The sequence below is a fragment of the Oncorhynchus keta genome, chromosome 35 (assembly GCF_023373465.1).
Source record: "Oncorhynchus keta strain PuntledgeMale-10-30-2019 chromosome 35, Oket_V2, whole genome shotgun sequence".
NCBI classification, from domain to species: Eukaryota; Metazoa; Chordata; class Actinopteri; order Salmoniformes; family Salmonidae; genus Oncorhynchus; species Oncorhynchus keta.
This window is the reverse complement of record NC_068455.1, coordinates 16,716,789-16,742,742: the sequence shown is the minus strand read 5'-3', so window position 1 is coordinate 16,742,742 and position 25,954 is coordinate 16,716,789. Positions and strand designations below refer to the sequence as shown.

The following is a 25,954-nucleotide window of genomic DNA, read 5'->3' as shown; positions in this document are numbered from 1 at the left end:
AAGCATCTCAAATCCAAAATTAAATCTAGAATAGGCTTCCTATATCGCAACAAAGCATCCTACACTCATGCGGCCAAATATACCCTTGTAAAACTGATCATCCTACCGATCCTCGACTTCGGTGATATCATCTATAAAATAGCCTCCAACACTCTACTCAACAAACTGGATGCAGTCTATCACAGTGCCATCCATTTTGTCACCAAAGCCCCATACACTACCCACCATTGCGACCTGTACGCAATGGCCCTCGCTTCATACTCTTCGCCAAACCCACTGGCTGCAGGTTATCTTCAAGTCTCTGCTAGGTAAAGCCCCGCCTTATCTCAGCTCACTGGTCACCATAGCAGCACCCACTCGTAGCACGCGCTCCAGCAGGTATATCTCACTGGTCACCCCCAAAGCCAATTCCTGCTTTGGTCGTCTTTCCTTCCAGTTCTCTGCTGCCCATGACTGGAAGGAATTGCAAAAATCTCACTCACTAGCTTTAAGCACCAGCTGTCAGAGCATTTTACAGATCACTACACCTGTACTTATCCTATCTGTAAACAGCCCATGTATCTACCTACCTCATCCCCATATTGGTATTTACTTATTTATTTTGCTCCTTTGCACCCCAGTATCTCTAGCTGCATATTCATCTTCTGGCGATCTACCATTCCAGTGTTTAATTGCTATATTGTAATTACTTTGCCACCATGGCCTATTTATTTCCTTAACTTACCTAATTTGCACTCACTGTATATAGACTTTTTGTTTTCTTTTGTTCTACTATATTATTGACTGTATGTTTTGTTTATTCCATGTGTAACTCTGTGTTGTTGTATCTGTCGAATTGCTACACTTTATCTTTGCAATGAGAACTTGTTCTCAACTAGCCTACCTGGTTAAATAAAGGTGAAATAAAAAATAAATAAAAAAATTGTCATGCTGAAACATGACCTGAAACAGGCCTTTTCCAAACTGTTGCCACAAAGTTGGAAGCACAGAATCGTCTAGAATGTCATTCTGTGCAGTAAAATTAAGATTTCCCTTCACTGGAACTAAGGGTCCTAGTCCGAATCACAAAAAAACAGCCCCAGAACATGATTCCTCCTCCACTGAACTTTACAGTTGGCACTATGCATTGGGGCAGGTAGCTTTCTCCTGGCATCTGCCAAACCCAGATTTGTCCTTCGGACTGCCACAATGTGAAGTGTGAATCATCTTTCCAGAGAATGCATTTCCACTGCTCCAGAGTCCAATGATGGTGAGCTTTACACCACTCCAGCTGAAGCTTGGCATTGTGCATGGTGATCTTAGGCTTGTGTGGCTGCTCGACCATGGAAACACATTTCATGAAGCTTCCGATGAACAGTTCTTGCGCTGGTGTTGCTTCCAGAGGCAGTTTGGAACTCGGTAGTGTTGCAACCGAAGAGAGATGATTTTTACGCATTACTCGCTTCAGCACCAAGCGGAACTGTTCTGTTAGCTTGTGTGGCCTACCACTTCGCAGCTGAGCCGTTGTTGCACCTAGACACTTACAGTTGACACTTATAGTTGACCGGTGCAGCTCTAGGAGGGCATACATTTGATGATCTGACTTGTTAGAAAGGTTCCATTTTGAAAGTCACTGATCTCTTCAGTAAGGCCTTTCTACTGCCAGTGTTTGTCTGTGGAGATTGAATGGCTGTTTGCTCAATTTTGTACACCTGTCAGCAACAGGTGTGGCTGAAATAGCCGAATCCACTTATTTGAAGGAGTGTCCACATAGTTTTGGCCATGTAGTGTAACTCTTCTTCAGGCAGCTCAATGCCAAGCACCAGGCTGCCACCTCGCAAGCCAGATTACTGGAAGCATACCGCTGCAAATGGATCACATGTGGCTCATATCCATCTGCACAAGGAAAAGTACAAGTATTATAACTGATAATCAACAAATATTGGACATAGGACTAGTCGTGTCTTCTAATAAAAGGGAGATAAAGGAAACATTTATATCATGGAGACACAAGGTTATCTACCTGTGTGTGTGTTTGCGTGTGTGTGAAATAGTTTTTAGTGCGATTTTTAACTGTTGTATAATTCATGCGTTCTGGGCTGTTCTGGGCTGTTCCGGACTCTACCTGGGCTTTAGGTTAATCACATGATACATGAGATTAATTACGGTGGCATTAGGAACCTGAGGAGCCAGCACCTGTCCCGTCAGAGCCATACATCAGCATTAAGAAATCAGCCCTCCGTGATCATTATTTATCAGGCCCGGTAAATGCCCCTAAGGCCCCCAAAGTGCTGCAGGAGCTGAGGCGAGAGAGACCATTGAAACATGTGTTTAAAGGCCCCAAGCCTAATTTAATCGCAAGATTATGGGCTCCTGAAAGGGCCTCACAAAGTTTGTTTTTGTAATTATTCACAGATTAAATAGATTTGCTCGAGAGCAATATTACAGTCTGTTCAATGACCGCAAAATTCAATGTAAAAATGGATTCAAGGACAACCAACTAAAATACAAAAGGACTTCTTTGGAACCATAATGATTTTCATGGTGGTGAATTAGGGGGTGAGGATTTACACTGGGATAGTCTTGTCAGAACATTGTGAATTACTTTATCTGTTAATGCAAGGTTGACATTTGAAACATGGACAGTCCAACGCCAACAGAAAGCGAGCCATACATCAACAATCCAGGCCTTTCATATTAAAGTCCAGCCAACAGAGAAATTGACTCATAAATCAAGATGTAAAAAATAGCACTGTCCAATTCATTGCATGTGGCATGTGGCATGTTGCATACTGTATTTCAAGGCTAGCGGAGTGGGCACTGTTTCAGATATGCATTAGCCATGTTCGGGAAGGAACACAGCGCCACCCCTCAGGCACGGCCTGCATCTCAAATGGCACTCTATTACCTTACATAGTGCACTACTTTTGACAAGATACCTATGGGCCCTGGTAAAAAAAAGTAGTGCACTATATAGGGAATAGGGTGCTATTTTATGTGTTCCGTGTGTTCTATGTTCCATGTGTCCTTGAATTCTGTGCATTCCGTAGAAATGTCAGATAACTCCAGTTGGGGTATTCTAGAACTCCACATTCCCAGTCAAAGCACATTCCTGGGACATGCTAAAATCCCCCTGGGGTCAGGAATTGGCTTGTGTCCAATCCAACTGATAGCTAGGCTTAACAAGAAGGACATTTTAATGAATGGCCTTTTTCTTGTGTCTTTGCAGGCTGAGTGGGAACATAACATTTGGGCTCTCTGACAGTAGGCATCAAAGGCAGGCAGGTAGACAGGCAGGCAGACAGGTAGACAGACAGGCAGACAGACTGGCAGACAGACTGGCAGATAGGCAGGCAGGCAGACAGGCAGGCAAACAGGCCCCTCATATCTCTCGTTCTCTCATTCTCTCTCAATTCAATTCAAGGGTCATTAATGGCATGGGAAACATATGTTAACATCGCAAAAGCAAGTGAAGTAGATAATATACAAAAGTGAAATAAACAATAAAAATGAACAGTAAACATTACACTCACAGAAGTTCCAAAAGAAAAAAGACATTACAAATGTCATATTATGTATATACAGTTAAAGTCAAAAGTTTACAAACCTGACTCAGTTACACCAGCTCTGTAAGGAGGAATTGGCCAAAATTCACCCAACTTATTGTGGGAAGCTTGTGGAAGGCTTACCAAAACATTTGACCCAAGTTAAACAATTTAAAGGCAATGCTACCAAATACTAAACTTCTGACCCACTGGGAATGTGATGAAATAATTAAAAGCGGAAATAAATCATTCTCATTATTTTCTTTTGGCAATAGGTCACAATTTCTGCTGCTGTGATTGCACACTGTGGTATTTCACCCAAGAGATAGGGGATTTTATCAAGATTGGATTTGTTCTCAAATTCTTTGTGTGTCTGTGTAATCTGAGGGAAATAGTTGTCTCTAATATGGTCATACATTTGGCAGAAGGTTAGGAAGGGTTGCTCAAATTCTAATTCATTTTGTGTGGCAGTGTGCACATAGCTTGTCATCTCTTGAGAGCACGATCGATAGCAAGGCCATGCGCACTGAGTCTGTACATAATCAAAGCTTTCCTTCATTTTTGGTCAGTCACAGTGGTCAGATATTCTGCCACTGTGTAATCGCTGTTAAGGGCCAAATAGCAAATTCTTTCCAATGCGTCAAGTAATTATCTTTTTTGTTTTCTCATGATTTGGTTGGGTCTAATTGTGTTGCTGTCCTGGGGCTCTGTGGAGTCTGTTTGTGTTTGTGAGCCGAGTCCCCATACCAGCTGGCAGAGGGGCCTCTTCTCCAGGTTCATCTCTCTCTAGGTGAGCGCTTTGTTAAGGAAGGTTTGAGAATCACTTCTTTTAAGTGGTTGTAGAATTTAACAGCTCTTTTCTGGATTTTTATAATTAGTGGGAATCGTCACAATTGTGTTCTTTATGCATCATTTGGTGTTTTAGATTATATTATACACAGGGTATGTTTTTGCAAACTTCTGCCTGCAGAGCCTCAGTTTGGTGTTTGTTCCATTTAGTGAATTATTTGTTGGTGACTGGACCCCTAACCTCACAACCATAAAGGGCAATGGGTTCTATAACTGATTCAAGTAAAATCCCAATTGGGATGTCGAATTTGATGTTCCTTTCATGGCCTAAAAGACCCTTCTTGCCTTGCCTCTCAGATCGTTCACAGCTTTTTGGAAGTTACCTGTGGTGCTGATGTTTAGGACCAGGTAGATGTCGTTTTTTTGTGTGCTCTAGGGCAACAGTCTCTCGGTGGAATTTGTATTTTTTGGTCCTGGCAACTGGCGACTTTTTTTGGAACACCATTAACTGTCAGGGCCCAAGTCTGACAGAATCTGTTCAGATGATATACAGTGCCTTCGGGAAAGTATTCAGACCCCTTTACTTTTTTCACATTTTGTTACTTTACAGCCTTATTCTAAAATGGATTAAATGAAAAAAATCCTCAGCAATCTACACACAATACTGTTGACAGTTGACAGTTTATTTCAGAGCAAAAACCAAACCATGAGGTCAAAGGAATTGTCCGTAGAGCTCCAAGACAGGATTGTGTTGAGGCACAGATCTGTGGTAGGGTACCATCATTCTTAAATGGAAGAAGTTTGGAACCACCAAGACTTCTTAGAGCTGGCCGCCAGGCCAAACTGAGCAGTCAGGGGAGAAGAACTTTGATCAGGGAGGTGATCAAGAACCCGATGGTCACTCTGACAGAGCTCTAGAGTTCCTCTGCGGAGATGTGAGAACCTTCCAGAGAGACAATAATCTCTGCAGCACTCCACCAAACAGCATTTTATGGTAGAGTGGCCAGACGGAAGCCACTCCGCAGTAAAAGGCACATCACAGCCCGCTTGGAGTTTACCGTAAGGCACCTAAATACTCTAAGACCATGAGAAACAAGACTCTCTGGTCTGATGAAAACAAAATTGAAATCTTTGGCCTGAATGCCAAGTGTCACGTCTGGAGGAAACCTGGCACCATCCCTATAGCGAAGCATGGTAGTGGCAGCATCACGCTGTGGGGATGTTTTTCAGAGGCAGTGACTGGGAGACTAGTCAGGATTGAGGGAAAGATGAACGGAGCAAAGTACAGCAAGATCACTGATGAAAACCTGCTCCAGAGCACTCAGGACCTGAGACTGGACAGAAGGTTAACCTTCCAACAGGACAACGACCGTAACTACACAGCCAAAACATCGCATGAGTGGCTTTGGGACAAGGCTCTGAATGTCCTTGAGTGGCCCTACCAGAGCCAGGACTTGAACCTGATCAAACATCTCTAAAGAGACCTGAAAATTGCTAAGGAGATGCAGACAGCAGAGGCTGGGCCTAGTCAGTCTAGAGATGGTGGTGTAGATGAGGCTGGGTCTAGTCAGGCTAGAGATGGTGGAGAAGCAGAGGCTGGGTCTAGTCAGGCTAGAGATGGTGGGGTAGCTGAGGCTGGGCCTAGACATGCTATGGAGGGTGGTATAGCTGAGGCTGGCCCTAGTCATGCTATGGAGGGTGTTGTAGCTGAGGCTGGCCCTAGTCATGCTATGGAGGGTGTTGTAGCTGAGGCTGGCCCTAGTCATGCTATGGAGGGTGGTGCAGATGATACTGCGTCTAGTCAGGTTATTCTAGTGGATGAGGAGAGTATAGTGGGGAAGTGTAAGAGATTAGGGGAGGAGGAGGAGGGAGGCCCTAACCAGAGAGAAAGGGCAGGTGGTCAGGGTGGGAGATAGAGAAGAGGAGGAAAGTGAGTCTGAGGAAGAGGATGAGGAGGTATTTTTTTCAGACTCCTCTTCAATTGGCCCGGAGCTGACAGCCAGTCAACCAGAGAGGTCTAAGTACACGTTGAGAGAACTGACAAGGTTCCTGAATGAGACTAAGGGGAAAAAAGTTAATCTTGAGGCTTTTTTTCCTGATCCTAGAAAGTTTGTAAGATCAGTACAACATGCTATGAGAAATGAGGGGCATGGTGTCCTCTCACCCAAGAAACGGTTTAGGTTGAGGAAGTGGGTCACAACAGTGCGTAAAGGTTTACCTTCAGACACTGTTTAAATGTTTAATTTCTTACTGACACTGGGGCTTTTTGAGCTTTGCTATTGGTCTATTTCTCTGCTGGCTTTTCTCCCACTTCTTATGGAGACTCTTCGGGTAGGCTCGCTCAATATAAATGGCGCCAGAGATGCGGGAAAGAGGAGTGTGTTGAGTGAATATGTAAAACATAAACAAGTACAGGTGTTGTTTCTGCAGGAGACGCATAGTGATGTGGTGAATGAAGTTGATTGGGGGCTCTGGTGGAAAGGGGCAAGTGTGTTGAGCCATGGGACAAATCTTAGTGCAGGGGTGGCAGTCCTTTTTGCACCGGGTCTGGCTGTAAAAATTTGCTCCTCAAAGGAGGTGTGTAGGGGCAGGTTGCTTGTTGTTAAAGCAGAAATTAACAACATGTGTTTTGTCTTTATAAATGTGTATGCGCCTAACACAGGGAGAGAAAGAGGGGTTCTATTTGGGAGTCTTAGACAGGAACTCTCACAAGTAGCGCCTGAGGAGACGCTGGTGATCGGAGGTGACTGGAACTGTACAATGGATTTTACAAAAGACAGAAATGGGGAAGAGCCTCATTCAGTGTCAGTGGGAGTGTTAAGGGACATCTTTAATCAGTTTGACCTAGTGGATGTTTGGAGAACTAAACATCCAAACACAAGACAGTATACGTGGGTGAAGGTTTTTGGGGCTAGGGTGAGTGCAGCTCGACTTGATCGTTTTTACATGTCCAGGAATCAGAGCAATAGGCTTCTGAGTGCTACCATTCTCCCAGTGGGGTTTTCGGATCACCACATAACCATGGCTCGGCTGTCTATTTCACCAGGGCCCCGGCAGGCATCTTATTGGAAGTTCAATGTAAAGCTCTTACAAGATGCCACTTTTTGCTCAGGTTTCCAGACTTTTTGGGAAAGATGGGGGCAGCGAAGAGAGGAGTATGAGTCTCTGAGTCAGTGGTGGGATGTGGGGAAAGTGCAAATTCGGCTTTTCTGTCAACAGTACACAGCTCTCTCATCCTCAGAGGCTAGGAGAGTGTTGGGGGAACTAGAGCGGTGTATTAGTGAGATGGAGGTAGAGATGGTGGGGCAAGGCAATGTAGGCCTCCAGGCTAACTTAGCCGACTACGTAGGGACCTGGGCAGTTTTTTCCAGGTTAAAGCAAAGGGAGCACTTGTAAGAGCTAGGTTCTCCATGCTCAAGGAGATGGATGCTCCCAGCTCCTTCTTCTTTGGTTTGGAAAGACAGAGCAGTGAAGCCAAGGGTATGCATTGTCTACGGCTGTCTGATGGGCGGGTGACCTCTGTGGTGGGGGAGATGCGGGAGCGGACTGTGGAGTTTTATACTGAATTGTATAGGGCAGAAATGTGTGATCCTATGTGTGCTCAGGTCTTGTTCGCAGGACTCCCTAAGCTCTCTCGGGCACAGAGGGATGAAATGGACATTCCTCTGTTGTCACATGAACTGGCAGAGGCAGTAACCCAGATGTCCCCCGGTCGTGCACCCGGGGTTGATGGACTTCCAGTGGAATTTTACAAAAATTCTGGGGAACAATTGGACAGGATTTATTTTGCGTGTTGCGAGAATGCGTAGGGGTAGGAGAGTTGCCGATGAGCTGCCGTCGGGCGGCTCTGACTCTCCTGCCCAAAAAAGGGGACTTGTGTGAACTTAAGAACTGGAGGCCTGTGGCGTTACTCTGTGCGGACTACAAGATTTTTGCCAAGGTCCTCTCTAACAGACTGAAGTCCCATCTGGACTCTATAATACACAAGGACCAGACATATTGTGTACCGGGACGCTCAATCACGGACAACTTGTTCTTGATTAGGGACATGTTGGACTTGTCGAGAGGTTCTAATGTGAACTTTGGACTGGTCTCTTTAGATCAAGAGAAGGCTTTTGATAGAGTGGATCATGAGTATCTGTTTAATGCGATGTCTGTGTTTGGGTTTGGGAAGAGTTTTGTGACCTGTGTGAAGCTGTTGTATGCTGGGGCGTCATGTATGGTTAAGGTGGGAGGGGGCTCAGTAGGCCAGTCTGGGTGAGACGGGGCATTAGACAAGGATGCCCTCTATCTGGGCAGCTGTACACACTAGCCATTGAGCCTTTTTTAGGACTGCTACGCAGGAGACTGCGGGGAGTGTGCTGGACAGGCATGGATGTGGTGACAGGAATTGCAGTCTCAGCATATGCAGATGATGTTTCTGTGATGGTCAGGGATGGGCAAGATATGCAGGAACTAGAGACCAGTCTGAAGGTGTATGAGGGAGCTTCATCAGCTAAGGTAAACTGGGAAAGAGCAAAGCTCTGTTATGTGGGGCATGGGGGATAGGGCTCCTCCTCTGCTTCCAGGGGTTTGCAGTGGGGTTGTGAAGGGCTTAAAGTGTTGGGGGTGTACCTGGGCTCGGAGAGGTGGGTCAGCAAGAACTGGGAGGGGCTGACACAGGCAGTGGTGTCAAGACTGGCCAGGTGGAGGTGGCTCCTGTCCCAAGTGTCATATAGAGGGAGGGTGCTGATAATCAACAACCTGGTGGCATCTTCCTTGTGGCATAAACTGGCTGTCCTCAACCCCCCCGCCGGTCTGCTTGCAGACCTGCAACGCAAGCTGGTGGACTTTTTTTGGTCGGGACATCACTGGCTGAAGGCAGCAGTTTTGTACATGACCGTCCACGAAGGAGGACAGGGCCTGGTGGAACTGGAGAGCAGGATGGCTGCTTTCAGACTAAAGGCGGTGCAGAGACTGCTGTACCACACTGATGTTGGCTGGAGGGAACCAGCATGCGCGCTGCTGAGGAGAGGAGAGAGGGTTGGACCGGCAGCTGTTCCTCATGAAGCTGGAGAGGCTGAGTACAGCAGGTCTCTCAGAGTTTTACTCTGCGGTGCTGAGGGCCTGGCAGCTGCTAAGGCCCACACGAGAAGGGGGTGTGGAGCCTGGGCAGTGGGTGTGGGAGGAGCCCATCTTCCACAACCCAGCCATCCCTTTGAGATCGGTTCAGTCGGCCACCCTGCAGAGGCAACTGATGGCAGGGGGTTTACAAAGGCTGGGTGACCTGAGACTGCTGGGAGAGGAGGGGTGGAAAACCCCGGAGGTCTTGGCGCAACAAACAGGAATAACGTCTCTTAGGCTGCTGGAGAGATTCCTGGAGGAGGTCCAGGAGGCACTGTCTGAGCCGGTAAGGGGGGTGTTTGAGAGGCCAAAGGGAGAGGGGCCACCAATGTTCCCGCCACTGCAGGTGACGGCAGAGACTGGAGACTGGCAAGGGGGTCTGGAGGACTTGTTAGATTTTAACACTCCGAGCCTGGGGAGTTTGAGGGGGTGGGAGGTAAAGCCCTCTACAACCTCTGCGTTAAGGTGAGGAGCATTAGAAGCCTAACAGGAGTGAAGGCACATCAGTGGCAGGGGGTATGTGGGGCGGAGAGTATGGTGGGTTTTAGATGGAGGGCGCTCTACAAACCCCCAGTACCAAAGAGGTCAGGGGACCTCCAGTGGAGGGTTCTTCATGGAGCCCTGGCCACTAACAGCTGGTTGGCACGGGTTGATCCGGGAATTGGGCAGGGGTGTCCTTTCTGTCAAATGAAAGAAACTGTAATTCATGTGTTTTCTGTGTGCACCAGGTTAATGCCATTAATGTCTCTGTTGGAATGTCTGTGTGACAGGTTGGGGGTGGTTTTTGCTGTTGGGATGTTTATAATGGGATACAGGTATTCGAGTAAGGATAAAGAAAAATGTGTTTTGTTGAATTTTCTGTTTGCTCAGGCAAAGTTAGCTATTTGGCTAACAAGGAGGAACAGGGTCAAAGGTGGGGGGATAACAGACCCTTTACTACTGTTTCATGGGATGGTCTCTGCGCGCCTTAGGGTTGAGTTTGAGTTCTATAAAATGATCAAATGTGTGGAGATGTTTGAGGAGATATGGTGTGTTGGGGGGGCTGTCTGTATTGCTGGGGAAGATGTTTTGGATATACGGTTGTAGGAGATGGTTTTTGTGTATTTTTATTTATTTTTTATTTTTTATTTATTTTAGGAGTGGGGGGGTGAGTTTTAAATGAATTAAGAATGTTTCAATAAAGCAAGACCAAAAGTCAAAAGTCTCTCTAACCCTCCTGTCTCTCTCTCTCTCTCTCTCTCTCTCCCTCTCTCTCTCTCTCTAACCCTCTCTCCTCTCTCTCTCTAACCCTCCTCTCTCTCTCAACCCTCCCTCTCTCTCTCTCTCTCTAACCCTCCTGTCTCTCTCTCTCTCTCTCTCTCTCTCTCTCTCTCTCTCTCTCTCTCTCTCTCTCTCTCTCTCTAACCCTCCTGTCTCTCTCTCTCTAACCCTCCTGTCTCTCTCTCTAACCCTCCTGTCTCTCTCTCTCTCTCTCTCTAACCCTCCTGTCTCTCTCTCTCTCTCTCTCTCTCTCTCTCTCTCTCTCTCTCTCTCTCTCTCTCTCACTCTCTAACCCTCCTGTCTCTCTCTCTCTCTCTAACCCTCCTCTCTCTCTCTAACCCTCCTGTCTCTCTCTAACCCTCCTGTCTCTCTCTAACCCTCCTCTCTCTCTCTCTCTCTCTCTCTCTCTCTCTCTCTCTCTCTCTCTCTCTCTCTCTAACCCTCCTGTCTCTCTCTCTCTCTCTCTCTCTCTCTCTCTCTCTCTCTCTCTCTCTCTCTCTCTCTCTCTCTCTCTCTCTCTCTCTCTCTACCCCTCCTGTCTCTCTCTAACCCTCCTGTCTCTCTCTAACCCTCCCCTCTCTCTCTAACCCTCCTGTCTCTCTCTCTCTCTCTCTCTAACCCTCCTGTCTCTCTCTCTCTCTCTCTCTCTCTCTCTCTCTCTCTCTCTCTCTCTCTCTCTCTCTACCCCTCCTGTCTCTCTTTCTCTAACCCTCCTGTCTCTCTCTCTAACCCTCCTCTCTCTCTCTCTCTCTCTCTCTCTCTCTCTCTCTAACCCTCATGTCTCTCTCTCTCTCTCACTCTCTCTCTCTAACCCTCCTGTCTCTCTCTCTCTCTCTCTAACCCTCCTGTCTCTCTCTCTCTCTCTCTCTCTCTCTCTCTCTCTAACCTTCCTGTCTCTCTCTCTCTCTCTCTCTCTCTCTCTCTCTCTCTCTCTCTCTCTCTCTCTCTCTCTCTCTCTCTCTCTAACCCTCCTGTCTCTCTCCACATCAACGCAAGCGGCACTGGGCTTAGCCGTATTTGTATTATTAATCCACACGCTGGCTGGAAGCTAGATCCCTCAAACAAGAAGAGGTATTGTGCTTTTTTTAATGGAGGGAAAGAAGGAGGAGGGAGTGTATGTGTGTGTGGGGGTACCAGTCACATTTCCCATCACGGTCCATCTTGGCAGAGGTGGGTAGTAATACCCCAGGGCATGATGGTCATCTTTCAACAGGATCCACTAATGAACTGTTTTTATTTGACAGCATGCAATTACCAACTTGGCGATGTCATAAAACTTCCCCTCGCTCTCTCCTTCTCCCTGTGACTCATTTTCTCCTCTCCCTCCCTTTTTCTAAATTATTTATCTCCAAATTATTCCATCTCTAATCTTATTTTACTTGCAACATCTGAGGTTGTACTCATTCTCTTTGCCAGTTTGTGCATCCACATTTGGAATCAAATTTTTGCACCTGACAGTATGGATGTTGTCAGATTGCCCATACTAACATTTTAACATAAGCAGTCTGAGAGCAGTCTGTGCCAGAGGAGGCTGGTGAGAGGAGCTATAGGAGGATGGGTTCATTGTAATGTCTGGAATGTTATAAATGGAATGGTACCAAACATCAAACACATGGAAACAACGTGTTTGACTCCGTTCCGATGACTCCCGAAAACCTGCACACAAACCTCCCGAAAACCTGCACACAAACCTCCCGAAAACCTGCACACAAACCTCCCGAAAACCTGCACACAAACCTCCCGAAAACCTGCACACAAACCTCCCGCATGCAAACACGCATGCACACACACACACACACACACACACACACACACACACACACACACACACACACACACACACACACACACACACACACACACACACACACACACACACACACACACACACACACACACACACACTCATACAAACACACACACACACACACACACACACACACACACACACACACACACACACACACACACACACACACACACACACACACACACACACACACACACACACACACACACACACACACACACACACACACACAGAGAGAGGGAGAAAGCACTACCACACAGAAACAGAAAGCACTCTTTTTAAATATCCCTCTCCCTACCACAGTTTATGTTGATGATAGATTACCATGCTGTTTACAGGTAGACTAGATTATCATGATGTTTACAAGTGGACGAGTTGATGCCTTTTTTTTCTCCACTCTGAGAGACTTCCAAGGAGTTCAAGGTCCATGGCCAAGCCCTGAGCCTCTCTTATCAGTATGCCGCGCAGCAGAGCAGACAAAACACTTTCATCACAATGCAAAGAATGAGCTCGGAGATGATACTTTGCAAATGTCTATTTTCCACAAGGAGGGTGAGATTGGGATCTCCCGCTGGCGGAGAGAGAATGGCCCTCTGTTTTTCAACTCTCTCTCCCTCTCTCTCTCTCTCTCTCTCTCTCTCTCTCTCTCTCTCTCTCTCTCTCTCTCTATGTATCTATCAATTCAATTCAACTCAAGGGCTTTATTGGCATGGGAAACATGTGTTAACATTGCCAAAGCAAGTGAGGTAGATAATATATAAAGTGAATATATAAAGTGAAATAAAAAATAAAATCTCTCTCATTTTCTCTTCCGCCATCTCACACTCTCTCGCTTTCTCTTTCTCTCACTCTCTCTAAGAACACAGATAATATTAGGATTATACTTGCTTGTGTCAATTATAATTTGTGGGGGTATTTCATTCCACAGGAACAATGAGTCATCTGGCTGACTTTGAGGTGATCAATGAGCGAGCAGACACATTTTGAGTTGAACAGTGAGTTAGCAGACACATTTTGAGTTGAACAGTGTGTTAGCAGACACATTTTTAGTTAAACAGTGTGTTAGCAGACACATTTTGAATTAAACAGTGAGTTAGCAGACACATTTTGAGTTGAACAGTGTGTTAGCGGACACATTTTGAGTTGAACAGTGAGTTAGCAGACACATTTTGAGTTGAACAGTGAGTTAGCAGACACATTTTGAGTTGAACAGTGAGTTAGCAGACACATTTTTAGTTAAACAGTGAGTTAGCAGACACATTTTTAGTTAAACAGTGAGTTAGCAGACACATTTTGAGTTGAACAGTGTATTAACAGACACATTTTCAGTTGAACAGTGAGTTAGCAGACACATTTTCAGTTGAACAGTGAGCTAGCAGACACATTTTCAGTTGAACAGTGAGTTAGCAGACACATTTTTAGTTAAACAGTGAGTTAGCAGACACATTTTGAGTTGAACAGTGTATTAACAGACACATTTTCAGTTGAACAGTGAGTTAGCAGACACATTTTCAGTTGAACAGTGAGCTAGCAGACACATTTTCAGTTGAACAGTGTATTAGCAGAATATCTGTCACACCCTGATCTGTTTCACCTGTCCTTGTGATTGTCTACCCCCCTCCAGGTGTCGCTTATTTTCCCTGGTGTTTTTATCCCTGTGTTTCCTTTCTCTCTGTGCCAGTTCGTTTGGAAGGTTCAAGTCAAGCAGCGTGTTTTTCCCGTGCTCCTGCTTTTCTATTCTCTTTTACTAGTCCTCCCGGTTTTGACCTTTGCCTGTTTTTATGGACTCCATTCCCGCCTGCCTGGCCATTCTGCCTGACCTGACCTCGAGCCTGCCTGACCATTCTGCCTGCCCTGACATCGAGCCTGCCTGGCCATTCTGCCTGCCCTGACATCGAGCCTGCCTGACCATTCTGCCTGCCCTGACCTCGAGCCTGCCTGGCCATTCTGCCTGCCCTGACCTCGAGCCTGCCTGGCCATTCTGCCTGCCCTGACATCGAGCCTGCCTGGCCATTCTGCCTGCCCTGACCTCGAGCCTGCCTGGCCATTCTGCCTGCCCTGACATCGAGCCTGCCTGGCCATTCTGCCTGCCCTGACCTCGAGCCTGCCTGGCCATTCTGCCTGCCCTGACATCGAGCCTGCTTGACCATTCTGCCTGCCCTGACCTCGAGCCTGCCTGACCATTCTACCTGCCCTGACATCGAGCCTGCCTGACCATTCTACCTGCCCTGACATCGAGCCTGCTTGACCATTCTGCCTGCCCTGACCTCGAGCCTGCCTGACCATTCTGCCTGCCCTGACCTCGAGCCTGCCTGGCCATTCTGCCTGCCCTGACATCGAACCTGCCTGGCCATTCTGCCTGCCCTGACATCGAGCCTGCCTGCCATGGTTTTGACCATTTGCCTGTCCACGACTTTTCTCTTGCCTTCCCCTTTTGTATTGTTAATAAACATCTTGGACTCTAACCATCTGCCTCCTGTGTCTGCATCTGGGTCTCGCCTGGTGCCCTTAGCCTATCTTTGAGTTGAACAATGAGTCAGCTGTCTAACTTTGAGTTGAGTGTGCCAGTATGCATATTCATGTATCTCATGTATGTCACAGTAAAGCTATTTCCAGGACATGGACAAAGTGCGGTTGGGTTTGTTTTTAATTCAATATTGCTACACTATCTTCTACAACAACGGTTGACTTATTTAAATGGTGGGTTGTCTCTACAGAAAACTTGTACTTGGTTTTGACAGCTACTGTGATATGCACACAGTATTTATTGTTAAAATGTATTCTCTTTTAACCCCTAAACCAAACTCATGCTGAGCTAAATCCCTTACTCTTCATCTGTCAAAATGTAGACTTGTCTGCCCACTTCTTCAAGGTTATATATTTTTTAGGACAATGTACAGACAGCACACAGAGAGCTGGCCTGTGTTTTGCAAGCTAGCTCATTTGTGTGAGTGTACATTACCTGTACATAAAACTGCTGACTTGACCCCTGTGTCATAATTTACGACACAGTCTGTAAAGCCATGCTAATGGGCACACCCTACCTAAAAGACCATGACTCAAAGAGGCCAACATATGCCATGCCACGTTGTCTGTCGAAGCATTCTAAATGGCACCATAGTCCCTATATAGTTCACTAATTTTGATAGGGCTCAAGCTAAAAGTAATTCACTATTTAGTGAAAAGGGTGCCATTTGGGACATATGCTGTGACTGTGGCATGAACACTCATTTCACTCCATCAAGCGGAAAGGAAAGGGAAGGAAAGAGAAGACCCCCACTGAAAAAACTAATGGGATTACCAGAGCACTCTTACATAGGACCACTCCTGGACCCACGTATGACCACTCCTGGACCCACATATGACCACTCCTGGACCTACATATGACCACTCCTGGACCCACATATGATCACTCCTGGACCCACATATGACCACTCCTGGACCTACATATGACCACTCCTGGACCTACATATGACCACTCCTGGACCCACGTATGACCACTCCTGGACCCACATATGACCACTCCTGGACCCACATATGATCACTCCTGGACCTACATATGACCACTCCTGGACCCACGTATGACCACTCCTGGACCCACATATGACCACTCCTGGACCTACATATGACCACTCCTGGACCTACATATGACCACTCCTGGACCTACATATGACCACTCCTGGACCTACATATGACCACTCCTGGACCTACATATGACCACTCCTGGACCCACATATGACCACTCCTGGACCCACATATGACCACTCCTGGACCCACATATGACCACTCCTGGACCTACATATGACCACTCCTGGACCTACATATGACCACTCCTGGACCTACATATGACCACTCCTGGACCCACATATGACCACTCCTGGACCCACATATGACCACTCCTGGACCCACATATGACCACTCCTGGACCTACATATGACCACTCCTGGACCTACATATGACCACTCCTGGACCTACATATGACCACTCCTGGACCCACATATGACCACTCCTGGACCCACATATGACCACTCCTGGACCTACATATGACCACTCCTGGACCCACATATGACCACTCCTGGACCCACATATGGCCACTCATGGACCCACATTTTTTTCAGCTTAGTTAATTTGTATTTATTGTATGTATTTTATAAGCCCTATGCCAGGGCAGAGCAGGGTCCTGGCATTGGAAAACAATAGAAGGAGGCTGTGCCAAGCAGTACTCACAGTAATCAGGAACCCCCAGCCAGACAGTATTACGAACATTCCTGTGATAGCCTGTGTTGACAGTGAGTTCAGATTACGGTACATCTCTCCAACATTAACTACACACCTCTGCTTTGATCCCTGACAGCCCAGCCATCACTCCGGCTGGTGCCTGGGAGAATTCACTGGAGGTCCGACCGAACGGCACCGGGATCTAGAGTCCGGGGTCCAGATTCCAGGGTCAAGAGTCCAGGGTCAAGAGACCAGGTCAAGAGTCCAGGGTCAAGAGTCCAGGGTCAAGAGTCCAGGGTCAAGAGTCCAGGGTCAAGGGTCCAGGGTCAAGAGTCCATGTCCAGAGTCCAGGTCCAGAGCCAAAATCTTCCTGAGATATTTCAGCAATATCTCGATTAATTCATATTGTTTTTGTGGCCACATCATTCCATGGCTGATACAGTGTATACTATGAAAATAGGCTTGTGGTGTAGCCTGTAACTTGGACGGTTGCCTTGCCAACACAAACTGACTCACTTCTTGGAATATTTCAATTTGCAACAATAAATCAGGACAGGGAGCAGCAGCCAGCCAATCTACCCAGGGTCTGAAACTCAAGCCGTCACATTGTGTGCGTGTTTGTGGCTGGTATGTGTGTGGCTGGTGTGCGTGTAGTGTGTGTTTGTGTGTGTGTGTGTAGCTGGTGTGTTGTGTGTGTCTGTGTGCATGCTTGGATGCACATGTGTGTATTGAGTTTAGGGGGCTCAGAGCGAGGTGTCTCTCTGGATCATATCTGTGCCACTTAATCATGTCTCCCAGCAGCTGAACAAATGGAGATAGATGTTGTTTCCACTTCTGCTCTTATCCCTGTGAGTGTCTTACACACAGGCATGACCAAGCCCAACACATGCGTGTCACAAGATAATCGAGCTGCTGCACATATAAACTACTTCACAAAACATTTGTTTTAAAGGATAGAGTGGAAGTGTGAGCTACCTCAAACAGAGGACAGGATAGCAATAGGAGAGACTGAGGCAGCACGGCATACACAAGGCTTTTGTGACTTGTGTTCTGACAAGCCCACCCCAGCTAGCACTAACTATGTGGCTAACAAGCCCTCCCTGGCTAGCACGAGCTACGTGGCTAACAAGCTCTCCCCGGCAAGCACAAACTATGTGGCTAACAAGCCCTCCCTGGCTACCACAAACTACGTTTTTAACAAGCCCACCCTGGCTAGCACAATATATGTGGCTAACAAGCCCTCCCCGGCTAGCACAAACTACATTTTTAACAAGCCCTCCCTGGCTAGCACAATATACGTGGCTAACAAGCCCTCCCCAGCTAGCACAAACTACAAGGCTAACAAGCCCTCCCCAGCTACTACAAACTATGTGGCTAACAAGTCCTGCCCAGCTACTACAAACTACGTGGCTAACAAGTCCTCCCCAGCTACTACAAACTATGTGGCTAACATGCCCTCCCCAGCTAGCACGAACTACGTGGCTAACAAGCCCTCCCCGGCTACCACAAACTACGTGGCTAACAAGCCCTCCCCAGCTACTATAAACTACGTGGCTAACATGCCCTCCTCAGCTACTATAAACTACATGGCTAACATGCCCTCCCCAGCTAGCACAAACTACGTGGCTAACAAGCCCTCCCCGGCTACCACAAACTATGTGGCTAACAAGCCCTCACCAGCTACTACAAACTACTTGGCTAACAAGTCCTCCCCAGCTACTACAAACTACGTGGCTAACAAGCCCTCCCCAGCTACTACAAACTACGTGGCTAACAAGCCCTCAACCGGCTAGCACAAACTACGTGGCTAACATGCCCTCCCCAGCTAGCACAAACTACGTGGCTAACAAGCCCTCCCTGGCTACCACAAACTACAAGGCTAACAAGCCCTCCCCAGATAGCACAAACTACAAGACTAACAAGCCCTCCCCAGCTAGCACAAACTACGTGGCTAACAAGCCCTCCCCAGCTAGCACAAACTACAAGGCTAACAAGTAATGCAGTGCAACTCACAGCATACTTTCCCTATTTGACCAGTCCAGTTAGATTCAAACTTGGGTACACATACAACCACTAATTTGTAGTTTATACGTATGTGTATAAGTAGTTAATTAGGCCTTTATTATGTCTTATTAGCCATATATTAGTTCTTCATTATTTTCTCATTCAAACATTATATGTCATGTATAGCTTTATAGCTTAGCTATAATAAAGGCATAGTAATAGTTAATAAAGAGCAGTGGCAGATAGCCTAGCGGTTAAGAGCGTTTGACCAGTAACCATAAGGACGCCGGTTCGAATCCCTGACCCGACTAAGTGAAAAATGATTAGTGGTTAATATATGTACATACAATTAAAGTGTTGTCCTTGATATTTACACTGTGATATTGGCTTTTATGTGATACTTAACATGACTGAATATTTCTGTCCAGTTAACAGAATTTATAGGCTTAAAAAAACAATGATTTTCCGCAAAACATTCTCTGTGGTATGTCATTGTACTGTACATGTGGTTGTATTTTTTTGTTCTCTATCAACATAATCATCTTCACATGCCATGTGGGGTGTGTAATGTTATGTACATGTTGCTCCCTAACCACTGTCTTCAGCTACAAATCACAATCCAAATGATTACATCTCAGAGTTGAATGTACTACATGACCATAATACTAATCTGATGTCGTGATTGTAAGGAGAATAAATAATAGGCTACACAGGTTATTTTGTTCAAATGGGTAAAAAAAAATGCACAAAAACGGAACTGGAATAAGTATTGTTCTATTGTTAGCTGCACTATAACCCTCTTATTAAACCACTGAGTGCCACCCACTGCCTGCACCATTACATCATACCCAGGGCTGGACCATTCGTGTGCCACTCTCACAGCTGACAGTTAAATCTCATTGGCTATTCTCAATTCCAAAAAACATTCAACCCTGATGAGAAGAGAAAAGGAGGCCGGAGCGAGACATCCCGCCAGAGATTTAGTGTCTGTGTGTGTGCTTGTGTGTGTGTACTTGTGTGTGTGTGTGTGTCTGTCTATTTCTATACATGTTTGCGAGAGAGCCTTAGCAACGGTTTATTTTTCGCACTTTTTCCCCCCAGCTCAGTTGAGGTCGATGCTTTGCCTTCTGCCTGATCTGCCGCCAGCGCTAGACCTCTTTAATGTGAAAGACACAAGGTTAGGGGATCCACTTACTAAACAGCAGCAGCCCCCACCAGGTAATCAACTGAGCATGGCATTGCAATTTGACCTGGGTCAACTGGGCCCACACCTCCCCTTTAAGAAAGGAGAAGGCCCTGTGCGAGTCCCAATTGGCACCCTATTCCCTATTTAGTGCACTACTTTTAACCAGATCACTATGGGCCCTGGTCAAAAGTAGTGCACTATGAAGGGAATAGGGTGTCATTTGGGACGTATCCCCTGTAATGAGAGAGGAAATGTTGAGTGACCTAACACTAATACAGCAGCTCGTCCACATCAGTCGATGGGGATTTGCATGAGATGCTTTCTCTTTAGTGTGGTCTCTACTGATCTTATCATGGCTAACTCCAAATCCTCTTTGTCTCCCAATTTCTTAGTGGTTGTTGTGTCCATTTTTTCTTGCCTGGGAGTACAATATAAAAGTGTGTTATAGTAGATTTATTTAGATTGTTACATAGAATTGTTTTAAAGGGATCATTTTGAATCTGTTTTCAGCTAGCCTACAAGCCAGATGTACGTAGGAGTTAGGCCTAACCACTAATTGGGGTTAAATAATTTAACATGCAGAAACGAGGTCTTATCCAAATGGAGCTGATTGGGAATCAAGAATTAAATAAAGAGGCAGAGCATCACACCCACTTGGCAGACCTTAACTTTTCCACTTTTCTTTTTAAGCTTTGTTTCTTGGCAGCAACATGTATAAACGTAGAATACAAGCCACCATGACCATACTCTGCCAGACCTCCTTGAAATACCAATTAAAGTGAATTTAGTCACATTCTCCTGTTCTTATTCCCCTCCTCCTCTGCCTCTAGTATGATGTGTATATGTTCTTCTGGCCAAGTGCTTTGCAGCACAACACACTCTTTAGGAGCAAAGCGAGAGATTAATGTTACCATCTTGGAACCAGTTCTGAGTACATGTTCTTGGAAAATATGAAACACACCAGCTATCAATAACAATGCTACATGTTGCCCAGTTATTACAGAGATAATTCTACATTGATTGGTTTGATCTCCACTCCCATTCTACAGCCCTGGCTAATGTAGCAAAAGTTCTGTAACTTTACCAAAAGCTAGATATCTCCTCCACGGGATAGATCGAAGCTGATTCAGTTCAATTCAGCAACAATCTTGTATTTTTTAAATGCTCTATCTAACCTGATCATAAGGTGTAAAGACCTACAGTGCCTTGCGAAAGTATTCACCCCCCCTGGATTTTTTCATTTTTTTTGCCTTCCAACCTGGAATTAAAATTGATTTTGGGGGGGGTTGTATCATTTGATTTACACAACATGCCTACCACTTTGAATATGCAAAATATGTTTTGTTGTGAAACAAACCAGAAATAAGACGAATAATCTGAAAACGAACTATTCACCCCCTCAAAGTCAATATTTTGTAGAGCCACCTTTTGCATAATTCCAACTGCAAGTCTCTTGGGGTATGTCTTTATAAGCTTGGCACATCTAGTTACTTGGGAATTTTGCCCATTCTTCAAGGAAATATTGCTCCAGCTCCTTCAAGTTGGATGGGTTCCACTGGTGTACAGCAATCTTTAAGTCATACCACAGATTCTCAATTGGATTGAGGACTGGGCTTTGATTAGGCCATTCCAAGATGTTTAAATCTTTCCCCTTCAACCACTCAAGTGTTGCTTTAGCAGTATGCTTAGGGTCATTGTCCTGCTGGAAGGTGAACCTCTGTCCCAGTCTCAAATATTTGGAAGACTGAAACAGGTTTCCCTCAAGAATATTATTGTATGTAGCGCCAACCATCATTCCTTCAATTCTGACCAGTGTCCCAGTCCCTGCCGATGAAAAACATAACCATTTTTTATTTAAGAAATTGCTTTTTTCTGGCCACTCTTCTGTAAAGCCCAGCTCTGTGGAGTGTACGGCTTACAGTGGTCCTATGGACAGACACTCCAATCTTCACTGTGGAGCTTTGCAGCTCCTTCAGGGTTATCTTTGGTCTCTTTGTTGCCTCTCTGATTAATACCCTCCTTGCCTGGTCCGTAAGTTTTGATGGGTGGCCCTCTCTTGGCAGGTTTGTTGTGGTGCCATATTCTTTCAATTTATTATTAATGGATTTAATGGTGCTCGTGGGATGTTCAAAGTTTCAGATATTTTCTTATAACCTGACCCTGATCTGTACATCTCCACAACTTTGTCCCTGACCTGTTTGGAGAGCTCCTTGGTCTTCATGGTGCCGCTTGCTTGGTGGTGCCCCTTGCTTCGTGGTGTTGAAGACTCTGGGGCCTTTCAGAACAGGTGTATATATACTGATATCATGTGACAGATCATGTGACACTTAGGTTGCCCACAGGGGGACTTTATTTAACGAATTATGTGACGTCTGAAGGTAATTGTTTGCACCAGTTCTTATTTAGGGGCTTCATAGCAAAGGGGGGGAATACATATGTACACACCACTTTTCTGTTTTTTATTATTATATATTTTTTTCACTTCACCAATTTTGACTATTTTGTGTATGTCCGTTACATGAAAACCAAATAAAAATCTATTTAAATTCCAGGTTATAATGAAACAAAGTAGTACAAACGCCAAGGGGGTGAATACTTTTGCAAGGCACTGTAAACATGAGACCAGTATTTTTGCTTCATATAACGATACCTACTCACTACATACTCTATAGAGAAACCCAGACAACTCTCTAAAATTAGGTGAAAATGTATTCAGTCTCATACTCTTCGTTCGTGTAGTTGTCTGTACGTTTTAGAGATCTGCTGAGGGGTAGGAAAATCTGCCCCAAAATAACTAAATACGGTAAGCAGGACACGAGGACAAGGCACTTGGTGAACAGCTAACTTGAGAACCCCCCAAAAACATCCCATGCCCTGATATTGTTCACAGTTTGGGAGTTGAAGACCCCAAGCTACTGCTTAGCCTCAATACGTCTCCCTTCATTTGTGTAAGAGAATACCCCTGGAACCATCCAGGACTTGCTCTCACTTTCATTTTCCTACAGAGTGTTGTTGCTGCATATTTTAGCTCTGCCCTGGGGCTGGAAGCCACTTTAAACGGTCTCCAACGCCAGGGAAACCAGCATCCAACCAGCCCTGCAGCCCAGGGAGAGGAGATCTACAGATATACTGCACTATGAGTCTTGTAGTCATTAGGTACCCAATAACTGCACTGTCAATGGTCATGTTCAGTATGTGTGTGTGTGCGTGTGTGTGCGTGTGTGTGTGTGTGTGTGTGTGTGTGTGTGTGTGTGTGTGTGTGTGTGTGTGTGTGTGTGTGTGTGTGTGTGTGTGTGTGTGTGTGTGTGTGTGTGTGTGTGTGTGTGTGTGTTTGTTTCCAGTGTTTTATCTCTCCACAAACCCAGCGGCATTTGCCACCTGTCCACAGCGACCCGGCCAGCAGTGAAGCTGGTATGTCAGCAGTCTGCCACTGCCACATCTCACAACATAACAATCCACAGTGACTTTTGTGACATAAGCGAAGCATAAACCCTAGAAGGGATTGTTGCTTTTGTCAACATACAGAGTAGTAGCAACCATAAATGCATTTTCATCACATTATAAATGGCTTGGAGCCATAGGATCCATTTTAAACAGTGACTTATTTTTTGCAAAAAAAAAACATTTCCAAAACTTCTTCAGGCACTAGATATAACTGAAATGTAGAACTCTAAAACAATAACCTCTGGTAAAAGTTTGCATTCTATTCTATCTAATTTTTGTTGAAAAATATTAAATATGCAAACAACGTTATAAATTACCTATATTGTTTTATATTGTATTAACATAATTAAATTAAATAAAAAATTGGGAGTTGATCCGGCTCACCAAGAAAGCGCATTTGAATTGTTTTGCATTGACTTAGCTTAATCAGAAAATGTATCAAGAGATTTTGTATTGTTTTCAGATATTCTGACTTGTTTCAAGACTTTTTTAGCTTTAAGTTTAAAAAAAAATAAAAGGATCTGCCAGTGCATTAAGGGAATTTTTCTTGGTAACATGTCTTGTTAAGATCAAATAACTTGAAATGAGATTAATGATCTTACACCACTTGTGTAAGTAAAGCTTTTAAAAAATATGCTGTATATTTTATTTTTTAAATAAGAAAAATGATCTGCTAGTGCACTAAGATGATTTACCTTGGTAAAAGGGCAAGTCAATGCATTCTAATGGTAAAATATATCTACAGTAGGTAAGATTTTAAAAAATGTTTTCATTGTTATCTTTCACAAGTTCTGAGATGTATTTCTTCACAATAAGGACCATATGAATTTGACTATTTCTCTGAACAGCTCTGTCCAGGATGTAATGATTGAGTTAGTATGTGAATTCATTAATCAATGTCAGTAAATAGAACTGCAGGGCAAACAGCTAAACCGAGGCACTGATGGGATAGAAACCATTACTGTGGTTTTACCTGCGATCAATACACTGTAAAACACAAATGGATGGCTGCAAACACAATAAGAAAGCAGAGATGTGCAATACACACGTACAAAGGCACACACACACACACACACACACACACACACACACACACACACACATACACACATACACACACACACACACACACACACACACACACACACACACACACACACACACACACACACACACACACACACACACACACACACACACACACACACACACACACACACACACACACACACACGAGAGTCATTGTAGTGAAGCCCCAACCAATTATACTTTAATTTGATTTATATTCTGATGAATGAAGCAAATAATGTAACAATGTGATTTGGTTCTGTCTGTGTTGTTTTGAATCTTTTATTCGCAGCTACAAATACCCAGTAGTGGAGAAACGGTGAACCGCTTCAGGAATTTCATGGACGGACGTCCGTCAGTACTTATTCTGACTTCTTGTGCAGATTCAAAGAACTAACATCAATCCATTAGATCAGACTCGATGACATCCATGTGTTTTCAGTGAATTACATTTTGTGGTAGCACAGTATTTTACACTACTGCTTCCAATAGGCGATTGTATGATAGTAAGGGTACTCAAATGTGCAACTACATGGCAACCCAGATTAAACAAGCAAATAATTTGCATGTTAATACTGTGTAATTACAATTTTAGTATTCTGTCTGTAAATACCTAGTGATTATTTAATTAATTCATAATTTTTGCATTAAATAAAATAAAATACCGCAATATAAATTCACTCAACCAAATAAATAAAGTAACAGTATAATACTGTATTTCCAATAGATTTCCTAACAATATACTAAGACACATTTGCAGAAGTGCAGTATGTGTTCACAATGTGTCTTTGGGATATAATAAATGACAGCCCAGCAAGAGTTCAAACCATCTATAAAACTACTCTTACATGTATATGAGCACATTCAGCTTCAGTTCTTCCTTGTACTATACACATTTTACATTTGATCTCAATATAACTTTGAATATAACTTTCAAAATAACTTTGAATATGGTTTCTCATTTCACATTTGATCTCAATTTTGAATATAACTGAATATATTTTTGTTGTCTGCTCATAGCCTACTACTATTTAACCTCTAGCGAAATTGTCTTAAACATCAACATAATACATTTTATTTATTGCCCAGCCTTAAGTGCATGCAGCAGCAATTTAACAGTGCCCCGTAGGTACACAGTCATTACAGCAGGTAATTAGGAGACTGGCTCTATACCTTCTCTAGCGCTGCTGATTGGTACACAGTCAGGGACCCTGAATTCCTGGGGTCTCACGGTCCTCTGCAGTGTTTCCCAGTCCCCGTCCTGAACGGATGACTTGTAAACGTTCAGAGAGAGAGTGGGATACCCAGGGCACTGCTCAGCGGCACAGGCGACTTCTCAGTGAGATCAACACCTCAGCGTTTCCTGCTCTTCCACTGGTGTAACTTAACCCTCTCCCTCCCTTCCTCCGTCAACTCCCCCTCAGCCCTGGACCAGCCCTCCATAGGCAGGCAACCTACATACAGTTGGATTCTCAACTTCCTCTTTATTTAACCCAAAAGCCCAGCTAGCGATGAACTCACAGGTACAGTATGACTATAGTAGGGTCG

General features: G+C 44.9%; 1 protein-coding gene across 3 annotated transcripts in view; it reads right to left on the bottom strand.

Moving 5' to 3' along the window:
- LOC118368085 (leucine-rich repeat transmembrane protein FLRT2-like) overlaps positions 1 to 25,724 on the bottom strand; it is a 65,211-nt gene extending 39,487 nt beyond the window's left edge. For all 3 annotated transcript variants that reach the window (XM_052496647.1, XM_052496648.1, XM_035751842.2), the window contains exon 1: positions 25,580 to 25,724. The gene's annotated coding sequence lies outside the window, so the exon portion shown is untranslated. The remainder of the gene's footprint in view (positions 1 to 25,579) is intronic.
- Positions 25,725 to 25,954: the final 230 nt, after the last annotated feature.